Here is an 11,434-nt window from a genome sequence, read left to right on the forward strand (position 1 = left end):
CGTAAATTTTGGTATCAAAATTGGTATTATTTGGTACTTTCTTTATAGATGTAGCTACAGGTCTAAAATTTAGCATTTAGATACAACGAAAAAAATATAAAGGGTGACTAAATGATCTATTTAAATTCGAACATTTTGGTACCAAAATTGGTACCATTTGCTTAATTCTTTACAGGTGGAGCTAGGGGTCTGAAATTTGGCATGTAGGTACAACGAGGAAAAATATCATACATTGTTGTAGCTGAAAGTGTAAAATAATACACAAGAGCTCAACTCTGCCTAAAGCGAACGGGAGCAGCTAGAATTAAGCAATTTGACAAACATTATAGCAGTTTTGACCAAAATACAGCATGTGGAAGATTGTGGTGAAATTTGTACCTTGAATGTATATGTTGCGCGACTAGAAGAATTTTTTTTATTCGTGCATTTAAGACTCAAATATACGATATGGTACATTCTTTACGGAATAAGACAAAGCTCTCAAAATTGAAATACATCTAAACCTTGACAACAAGTTTTGGGCGATTAGAAGATTTTTTTAAAATCGTACATAATTTTCTCTACGAATTGAGTTAGAACACTCAAAAATTGTAATCGGGTTCACCTTGACATTAAATAGAGGGCGGCTAGAAGATTTAATTCACTCATTTAGGAACTAAAATATACAAAATGATACTTTCTTTACAGAGTGATCTTAAGCTCTCAAAATTGGGATATAGCCATACCTTGACGAAGCGGACCGCCGGGATCCTAGTGGTAAATAAGCACATCAATGAAAATAGCAATTATAGTGTTAGTTTGTTTATTTGTTTCTTCATCTAAGTCTACAGAGTCTAGCTCCGTAAAAATTCAATATTTGGATTTTTAAAAAAGTCTTCTAGTCGCCCAATATATGCTTTCAAGGTACCAATTACACCACAATTAGTAAGTTTTCTTCCACTTCTGGTACGATTTGTTACATATCGTATTATTGTCAAGACTGATAATTCGTATCAAGTTGCTTAATTTTAGCTGTCACCGCTCGCTGTAGGCGAAAATAAACTATTTCGTACTATTTAGCACTTTTTGATACCAATATGTACGAATAGATCATTTTATCACCCATCGCGGTCCGCTTCGTTTGGGTGCCGGGTCCTAGCAGAGTAAGGGGGAATTAATTTGCAGACGATTTGGCAGTGAACGGCAAGTGATAGCATGTGGGGCAGATGATGAAACGTTAGAGCATTTCCCATGTCATTGCCCGGCTTTCGCTGCTTACAGACACCGGCATTTGAGTGAGGACACAATACCAGACATAAAACAATTAAGGGGCGTGGTATGGAAAACAATTAGGGATTTTGTAAGAAGCACAGAATTCCTGACTTAAGTTTTCTTTTTCGAGGTTACGAGGTTGTTTAGTATTTAGATCGCCACTACGGGAATGTGTAGTCAATTGCCCCACAGTTACATGTCACAGTACATATCCTACAGGGAATGAAAAGTTTCAATTATCATAATTTATGATTTTTTATTATTTTTTAAAAAGTCGCTCAATTATTGCTAAAAATTGCTTATCCGTTAAATATATTTGCTTATTAATGTTATATTCCTTAAAAATATTTGCAAAGTATACTCATCCTTTTCGAACTGTCGCAGGACCTATCCTTCGGTGTTAGGACGATGGAACTTCGTCACCCGAGCGACAAAAGTGATAGGTTTTTTCCATGTAAGAAGACGAGAACTGGGACCGGTCCCTATTACCAAAGGAACTATCCCGTGACAGGTTTGGGACCTATCCCATTTCCCTTACAGGCAGAACAAGCCAATAACTAGCTTGGGTGTATGTCCATAGTGGCATGGGGTAGATGAATATCCGCATCCTCTTTTCAACCTAACCTAGTCACCCATCATACATAGCTACAAATGGTAGCAATTTTGGTACCAAAATATTCAAATTTTAAAGAGGTCATTTGGACATCTAACATATTTTGCCTACTTGTACCTACATACAAAATTTCAGACCTCCAGCTCAATCTGGAAAGAAAGTAACAAATGGTACCAACATTTTCGAATTGTGTCATTTTGTCGCCCATTATATATTTCCTAGGTGTGCCTACATGCCAAATTTTAGACCTCTAACTCCATCTGTAAAGAAAGTACCAAATGGTACCAACTGCGGTACTAAACGTACGTTCACCAGTACTATTTTTCCATTACTTTTGTTCATCCTCATAATTTTGTAGCGGAGGTCTTTTAAGACAAATTTCTAAATTAGTAAATTGTTGGTACTTTTTTTTAGTACCTAAATGTAAAAATTTCCAAAAACTCTTCTAATCGTCTAATTAAGTTTGCCATGGTCTACTTAAGTTTCAAAATTCAGAGCTCTAACTCAATTTACAAAGAAAGTACTAATTAGTACCCAATGCAGCACTAAAAGTACTATTTCTCCCACTACCGGTACTATTTTGGAAGATTTTTTTCACTAATCCAATTTTTCAAGAGCTTTTTAATTTTAAATATGTATTGTATTGTAAGTACTGGATAATTTTGAGCTAAAATTGAGGCATGTTTACTGCCCTATTTTAAGAAATGAAGCAGTAGGCATATTAAAACAAAAATTTTGAGTTGTTTTTGCTCAAGGGAAAAAAAGTCGAAAATATGTGTTATAGCATGCATATTTTGAGAAGTTGTGACTGATGGTGGATTGATTCCTAAAAGAGGTATATTTATATGCCTACATGTTGGGAGCGATATGTGATTCCGCCGCTGGGTACTGTTATTCTTCATTTCTGTGAAAGATTAAAATTTCCATAGAAAATATTTATATGTGCATTATTGAAAATTTAAGTTTCGCGAGCTAAAAAGCCAACAATTTCCAATCTTTTCGGTAATAACTGTGAAATATAGAGCAATTGGTGAGAATCAAATTACTTTTTAAAAGATTGGAAAAAGATTTATAATTATACCCTACTGGTGTAGGTATTATAAATTTGTTCATTTGTTTGCAACGCAAAGAAGGAGAAGAGCTAACCCGTTGATAAGTATACCGATCGGCTTATCACTTCATGATTCGATTTAGCTATGTCCGTCTGTCTGTCCTTGTATGCTTGTGATCAAGGTACAAGTTGCATTTATTGTCCGATTGCCATTTACACATGTCACTTCTTTGGCACAAGGAGTAACGCTATTGATTTTGAAAAAATCGATTCAGATTTTGATATAAGATTCCCCCAAAAAAGTGCTCATGTTTTTTATTTATATATGTTTTAGTACATGTAAAAACAAAAAGAAAGTGTATGAATTTAGATAATTGCGATGCAGGGTTGCCACCCTATCAGCATTCAAACTTTTTAGCAAAAAAATGTTCAAACCGCTATAACTTAAAAGCAATTGAATGGATTTAAAACGCCGAAAGTTTTTTTGCAGTATTTTCTAAAATGTAAAACTATGTATCACAACATTAAAAAAAAATTTTAAAATCAAATCACAAGTTAAAAGGCATTAAGTTGGCCAGGCCAAATTTCGACAAGAACGGAAAATAAATGCGCCTTTTATGGGTCCAAAACATTAAATCGAGAGATCGGTCTATGTGGCAGCTATATCCAAATCTGAACCGATCTAGGCCAAACTGAAGAAGGATGTAGACAGGCCTAACACAACTCACTGTTTCAAATTTTGGCAAAATCGGCTTTTATGAGCCAAAGACCCTAAATCGGCGGATCGGTCTATATGGGGGCTATATCAAGATATAGTCCGATATGGCCCTTCTTCGGACTGTAGCGTGATTTCAACAGACAGACGGACATGGCTAGATCATTTTAGATTTTTACGCTGATCAAGAATATATATACTTTATAGGGTTGGAAATGGATATTTCGATGTGTTGCATACGGAATATGAGCTCTTTTTTTAAAGTGGCCTCTTTGGGGAGAATGCTAATATGGTGCCCATATACATATATCTTTTATCCGATATGGCCTTTTAAGGCTGTAGAAGCCACACAGGATAACGTTGAGCACCACACGAGCTGGAACTTTGACCTCAGACTTGTGTGGTGTTCATCTCTATCTCGGGAAGCTTAGCTGAAAGCGGCAACAATATAAGACAAACGGCAATAATAACATTGTGATACAAAACTTGAAGAAAAATATGCAACGATTCGGTCTCGTCGGTCGGTCTCTATTCTGCTTAAAAGGTATCAGACAATATATATTTACTATTGTGAGAAAGGAAATTAAATAAGCCAAAATGGGTAATAACAATAAAATTGATTAAAAAAATAGATGGCTTATGCAATTTCTGGTGTTTTAACTTTTCTCATTATTTAGAAGTTTCTTAAAATAAAAGATTTATGCATGAATGAAACATGCATATTTTTGAACTCTGTTAATGGCCAACATGCTTTGGCCTGAAAATTTCAAACTAACCCATTAATGACCATTGTACCTGTTTAAGTACAGCAAGCGGTCAAAACTCCTCATTAAAGAATTACAAAATTTGTTATGACTTCGGTTTTTTAGGTAAATATTAATGGGTTAAATATGAAAAGGCTACAAAGGTACCAAATATTCAGTGTAAAAGGACTGTAATGTTAAGCCTTTTTTCTGTTTGCTTTTAATGGTCCTTATAAATGAAGTCAAAAATATCTCATTTTTTATGGCCTTGGTTGTTATAGGTTAAACAGGTAAAGGCTAATGGATTAAATAGATGAAGGATGTAATGGAACCAAACTTATGGTTGCGAAACTGGTACATTATAATTACTGTAAGTGAACAAAAACATCGGAGTTAGTTACATGTGTGGTAAACGAAACAACTTTTGTTGGAGACCACCGTAGTGCAGAGGTTAGCATGTTCGCCCATGACGCTGAACGCCTGGATTCGAATCCTGTCGAGACCATCAGAAAAAATTTTGGTTTTTCCCTCCTAATGCTGGCAACATTTGTGAGGCAACATGAGGAGGTGTCGCACTGCGGCACGCCGTTTGGACTTGGCTATAAAAAGGAGGTTCTTATCATTGAGCTTAAACTTTAATTGGACTGCACTCATTGATATGTGAGAAGTTTGCCCCTGTGGAATGTTCATTGGCAAAATTTGCATTTTTTTTTGCTTTTGTTGTACATGTGGATTGTATGTAGATAAAGGACATAAATAGATGTGTCGGTAAAGTAACATATTATTTCTCTTTATGAAAAATATTTTAATCATCCCTTAGTATATGGAAAATGGTATATACCAACGGTTTGCTGTTCATCTTGTTATTCAACGTTAAGATCCTGAAAAAAATGTCACGTTGTTCTTTTGAATTGCCGTTTCTTGAACCGGTTAATTGGCTTCCACTACGTGTGCATAGAAAAAATAATTGCTATTTCTGTTTAACTGAAACAAGATGATATTTATTATTTCAAAATTAGGCAATATATTAAATACGCAAATGTTTATAGTGTAATAAAGACTGTATCGCTTAAGGAAAACGACGCTGCTCCGAAAGTCATTAACGGAGGATCGCCAGATTTAACTGAATTTGAACCATCACCTTATAATGTTATAATCTCCGAATCAGAATATGCCCCTTCTGAAGAAGAATTTATAAAACAACATTTTTTATCCCAAGGGGAATTTCATGATCTCGTTCGGAATCTAGAATTGTCGAAAAGACAAACCGAACTTCTAGGTTCTAGACTTTAGCAATGGAACTATTTGCAAGAAAATGTAAACATTTCATTTCGCAGGACCGAGGAAACTAGTTTGTTTGGATCACTTTCCAACGAAAGCACTGAAAATACTAATTTCGCCTTCTGCAACGATGTGAACGTACTTGGATATAGCCATGTTTCAGGAGATTGGCGATTATTTATTGACGCTTCAACAAAAAGTAATATAAAAATTTTTATATAGTTTCCTATATTTTATTTATATATGTATATCTCCTATTTGCAGGCGTGACAGCTGTGCTTTTGCATACTGGTGGAACGCTTCCTTCAGCACCGTTGGCTAACGCTACAAACACCAAAGAATAAAATGACAGTTTGTCTCTAATACTAAATGCTATAGGATACACTACACATAAGTGGCTAATTGTGGCTGATTTGAAGGTACTAACAATTTTGAATGGTTTGCAAGGTGGTAACACAAAGTATTCTTGCTATTTTTGTGAATGTCGGGACTCTTCTGAACATTACATACAAATATACTTGAAACTGCTTTCAACAGCTATAATTGGTGAAAATAAGTCAATCCAAAAACATCATTTTACCTCCATTACACATAAAATTGGGCTTAATAAAACAATTCATGAAAGCACTTGATAAAAATGGAGCAAACAGGTTTAAAAGAAGGTAAACCATATATTATATTATATTATTAAAACATTAACAAAAACTAATTTAATTTTAAATCAACGGGTATCTTTATTGGTCCCCATAAAGGGAGATTGGTAAAAGATGACAAATTCATACAACAAATAACTTGAAGAAAAAAAGGTATGGAATGGTTTTGTTTTAGTGTGCAAAAATTTCCTTGGAAACACAAAAAGTGAAAATTATGAGCAGATTGTAAACAACATGCTGCCGGCTTACCATGCAATGGGTTGCAAAATATCAATAAAATAACACTATCTGCATGCTCATTTGGAAAGATTTCCATTAAGTTTAGGACAGCTGAGTGATGAGCAAGGTGAAAGATATCACCAGGAAATATTTAAAATTGAACAACGTTATATAAGAAAAAAATCAAATCAGTATGCTTTCTAACTACTACTGGTCCTTATAGCGCAATACTTACAGCGAAGTTCATAAAAAAACACAGAAATACAAAATATTTTTAAATAAAAAATCAAAAAGTTAAAACACAAAAAACTGCATAAGTCATCCATTTTTTAACCGATTTTATTGTTATTACCCATTTTGAAAAGCTTTAAATTCATTTTTCACGGTAGCAGGTACATATATTGTTTGGTACCATTTAAGCAGAATAAAAACCAAGGAAAATGTTGTTTTGTGTTTTTAGTGCGTTTTTTCATATTTCAGCCACTGTAAGTTAGCGATTTTTTGTCTGATTTAGAGGAAATATACCTTATTTGAAAGATACTGTGATAGAAATCCATTGTAAATCAAAAGATTTGTTTCGTTTTAAGGTTGGTACTATATTCGGTTTCCGCGGTGAAACTCCATATAAAAAAATAAGCGGAAAATATTGACGAAAAGTGTTTGTTTCGCTATTACTTGTTTTTTCATTTAGTGAAAATTTACATTTCACAACGCCCAATCAATCACAATCACAGTTTCTGCGCAACAAATCGTTTTCTTATGTAAAATAAATGCGATCGCCAAACTTCTTATTGTAACTAAGTGTTTGTTAGTATCAGTGATCTTGCTCACGTGTACTTTCTCGGGCTGGAAAAAAATATTGTTTGTGGATGCATAAATAAGAAACTATTTATATATAAATAAAAAAAATATGTAAATAAATATACTTCTAAAATAAAAAAAAAATGTTTCTTTCATAACAAACTATTGTACGAAGGAATAAAGATTGTGAAAGTGTTGTGCTTTTGGTCTTGCTATTACAACATTATTTTTATACAAGTGGAAGATGCTGGCAAAGGCTTTTTACAAATAAAGCAGAATTCGTTTCCTTTTTAATATTGGGTTGCCCAAAAAATAAATGCGGATTTTTTAAAAGAAAGTAAATGCGTTTTTAATAAAGCTTAGAATGAACTTTGATCAAATATACTTTTTTTACACTTTTTTTCAAAAGCAAGCTAAAAGTAACAGCTGATAACTGACAGAAGAAAGAATGCAATTACAGAGTCACAAGCTGTGAAAAAATTTGTCAACGCCGACTATATGAAAAATCCGCAATTACTTTTTGGGCAACCCAATAGCTTTGTGTTTCATAATTTACTAATTTCGAAGGGGTGGGTTTTGGTTGAAATTGCAACAACATATATGAATTTGAGTGCAATCCACACACTCACATTTGTATGTAAACATGTACGTAGCAGCTGATAAATTGGTTGGTGCCATATGAATTTTTATATGTAAATGGCAACATTTTGGCCAAAGAAACCAAAACAAATTTAATGTGGTAACCTTGTCAAACCACCGAAAGAACGATTTAGGGAAAATTTTCCCAAAGAAGAACGTAGACCAGCCTTTACACCGAAAATCTACGAAAACGTGTTTTTTTCTACATTTAGCGTCAGAAAATCACATTACGAAGTGACCAAGAAAAATTTAAGGTATTTTCATATTCCATGGGCTCCTACAAAACAGAATTGGTACATTAGAACCCCTGCATATTTTTGGTGTAGCACAGTGTAATAAAAGATAAAAACCTATGGAAATTAACTATCTCCGAAAAGCAATTAGAGGGAGTGAGATGTCACTTTCTATATTCGTAAGACTTGTCTTATGTACGCCAAGTTCGAATAGACCTCGCTCTAATCGCCATTTATTTTCTTATAAACATGTATTTACATGTATATTCGATGAAATAAAAGCTCGACTTAATCGGAAAAGTTGCATATTTATTTCAAAATCCATTTGTCCTATTAAATTTTTCGTACGTATCACACAATGTGTACAATTTCAGAGTTGCTATTTTTGAAATTACATATGACAAGCCTTATCAATACGCTTTTTAAAAGGTTGGAATAATAAAAGGCGCATAACTCTCAGGTCTGTTTACAGGCTTGGTGCGAATGATCCTCAAACTCTCACTGATAAGGAGAGAGCTCCTTTAATTGGGCTCGGAGATTCGCTACATAGGCCACCCCAGGCTACATGTCTGGATTTGGAAGCGACACCGCAGTCAGCCAAAAGGTTGCTGTCACTTGGGGGGCATCCCATGCCCCAGAACTAAGGCGAACAATGGTAATAAGGGTCCAAGAACCTAGAATGTCGCTAGAGACAGTCAATGAACTGTCATCTGTATACTCCGATGTTCTTGCGGAAATACCTGGGCCTGCTCCAGGTTGTGGGGATGTAGGCTGGTGTCGGGGTCTGTACAAACTAGTTGCTTTCGGGGATCAACGCTTAATTGAAATGTATCGTTGCGCCCTAAACTCAAAAGGTACTTCGTCAGCAGCAGCTGGTGAAGCATCTATCGAGGAATCGTCCACACAGCAATTATCCGGTGTCCTGAGGAAGAGTGATCCACTCCTTTCTTAACCGCCGCTGGATGCGTAAGGAAACTCATCATGACGAGATCGAACGAATCTTGTGAAGATGAACTCCAGGCGAACTCAGGAGGCTAATGCAACAGTGGACGAGGCTAACACAACAGTGGAAATTCTGAATCCTGACTATGCTCCGATTTCTGCAGATAAATCTCCAGCATTGTAAGGCAGATTCGGCGGCACTAAAGGTCCTTCTGTATTCTTGCAAAGAGTAGTCTAAATGTTTTTCTTCTTCAATCGCTAGTTACTGGAGATTCAGAAGTAGCCAGCCTACTAAGGAAGATCCTCGAGACCTATTACGGTGGGACATATTCAGAAGCCAGTAGTAAGTAGTAAGGAAACACTAGAATTACTCGTTAATGAACATTTCCCAAAAACTCTCCAACTGACAACGTTTAGCCAGAAGAGGTTGCCAGTGGAATGCATTCGTCGGAGATTATTGGGTGTCTGAGTCGAAAATCCTTTGGGCGATAAAAAGTCTCGACGCTTTTAAGTCGCCAGGCTCTGATTACCTAGTCTCGCAAGCTCATCCGCTCTACTATCCACTAAGATATCTCTGTGGCCCGGCACTTAGAACAAATGAATTTTAAACTGTTCATTCATCTTGTTGAGGGATCTGTGACCGTCAATGGCGATTTTTGAATTCAGAAATACGTTCTCAAGGGATTTAGTGGCTGCCTGACTGTCTGAAATGATTTTTATGACAATCGTCGTTATGACATTACATCTTAGGCATTCCACCACTCCTTTAATTGAAAGGATCTTCTCTTGATAGACACATAAGTGGTCGGGTAACCTTCTCTTTATGTCCAGTTCTAGTTCTTTAGAGTATACCCCAAACTCTTTATAACTTAAAATAACGAATATGTTTTAAGGACTGAAATGTGTCCAATGTATGCCTTGTGTCTTTGGAAGCTCCGTTTTCAAAAAGGAAAATATCATTGATATATAAAAGCAAGCTTACCTATAAGTTTCACTGAAAAACGACTTATTTGAAGAGTAGTATAAAAAAGACTAGAATCTTTTTTGCACAAAATATTTAACGTCCACCCGTTTTTTTTTATTATTTTGTTAGGGGGACTTGTTAACACCTATGCGGAAAATAGAGACACTGTGGAACACAACAAAAAAAAAAAAAAATAACAGGAAAACCGGACCATGTTATGAAAGGAAAGGCAAAAACAGAAGACATATGTATCGGCTCTTTGAAAGTTGACATCGGGAAATAACCTAACTAAGTCTCATTGTTGGCTGGCTTCCCTATATATTGCAAATGATTCAGAAATGCCGCCTTCAAGCCTTAAGCCTTAACAGCCTCATTATAGGAAGTGACGCTAATACACATCACCAGATATGGGGAAGTTCGGATATCAACGAATGGGGTGAGCGGCTTATCTAATATGTTTTAAGCTGCAATCCGACCTTCCGACCTTCATTACCTGTAACAGGCAGCCGGTTGTATGTACCGGATTGACCCGATGAATTCCTTCATCGGCAAGGGCTGGCGCCTCAGTGTACCACACACTGCTACTACAACAACCAGTCAATCCCATGGCAGCCGGTTGTACGTACCGGATTGACCCGATGGAATCTTCATCGGCAAGGGCTGCCGCCTCAGTGTACGTGTTCGTCTTTTTTCGTCATGGGAGAGGCACATCCCGGAGTGCCTTCTCCGTATGCTTTTGGTCCGTGCCGGGATTGAAAAGAACCCCGGACCCTGGTTCTGTTCCGTTTGCCAGAACCGCCTTCATCATCGGTCAGTGTCGGTGAGGTGTAACAGGTGCTTGGAGTGGGTACATTTCCGTTCTTGCTCTGGCCTAACTTCGCTACGGGAGTATAGTCATACTGGCTATGTCGCTAGGTGCTGTGCGAACTCAGCCAGCAGTGGGTCACAAGCGTCGCCGTCGTCGCCTTCGGCGTCCTCGTCGTCGGACTATGTGACCCCCCCGACCTCTCCCGTACGGCAATTTATGCAAAGACAGCACCCTAGCCCTACTATTGCCAGGCCAGTGTCGGGAAATGTATCGTTCCTGCAGTTAAACTGCAATGGACTGCGAGGCAAGATTGATGAGATTGTGGATTTTATGAGTCGGAAGAGCATATCGGTCGCAGCGATCCAGGAGACAAAGCTGACTAACACCTGCAGCTTGCACAGTTGTCACGGCTACAATGTGCTACGTAAGGATCGCTCAAGGAATGGAGGTGGGGGATTGGCCTTCGTTATACACCATTCCGTGCAGTATAGACCTATCTCGCCTGCGCTTGACGCTAGTGA

At 36.8% G+C, this 11,434-nt stretch overlaps 1 protein-coding gene across 1 annotated transcript in view; it reads right to left on the minus strand.

Moving 5' to 3' along the window:
- LOC106085979 (flightin) overlaps positions 1 to 10,213 on the minus strand; it is a 47,322-nt gene extending 37,109 nt beyond the window's left edge. The window contains exon 1 of the mRNA XM_013250468.2: positions 10,124 to 10,213. The gene's annotated coding sequence lies outside the window, so the exon portion shown is untranslated. The remainder of the gene's footprint in view (positions 1 to 10,123) is intronic.
- Between the last annotated feature and the right edge of the window lie 1,221 nt (positions 10,214 to 11,434).

Source organism: Stomoxys calcitrans, chromosome 1, assembly GCF_963082655.1.
Source record: "Stomoxys calcitrans chromosome 1, idStoCalc2.1, whole genome shotgun sequence".
NCBI classification, from domain to species: domain Eukaryota; kingdom Metazoa; phylum Arthropoda; class Insecta; order Diptera; family Muscidae; genus Stomoxys; species Stomoxys calcitrans.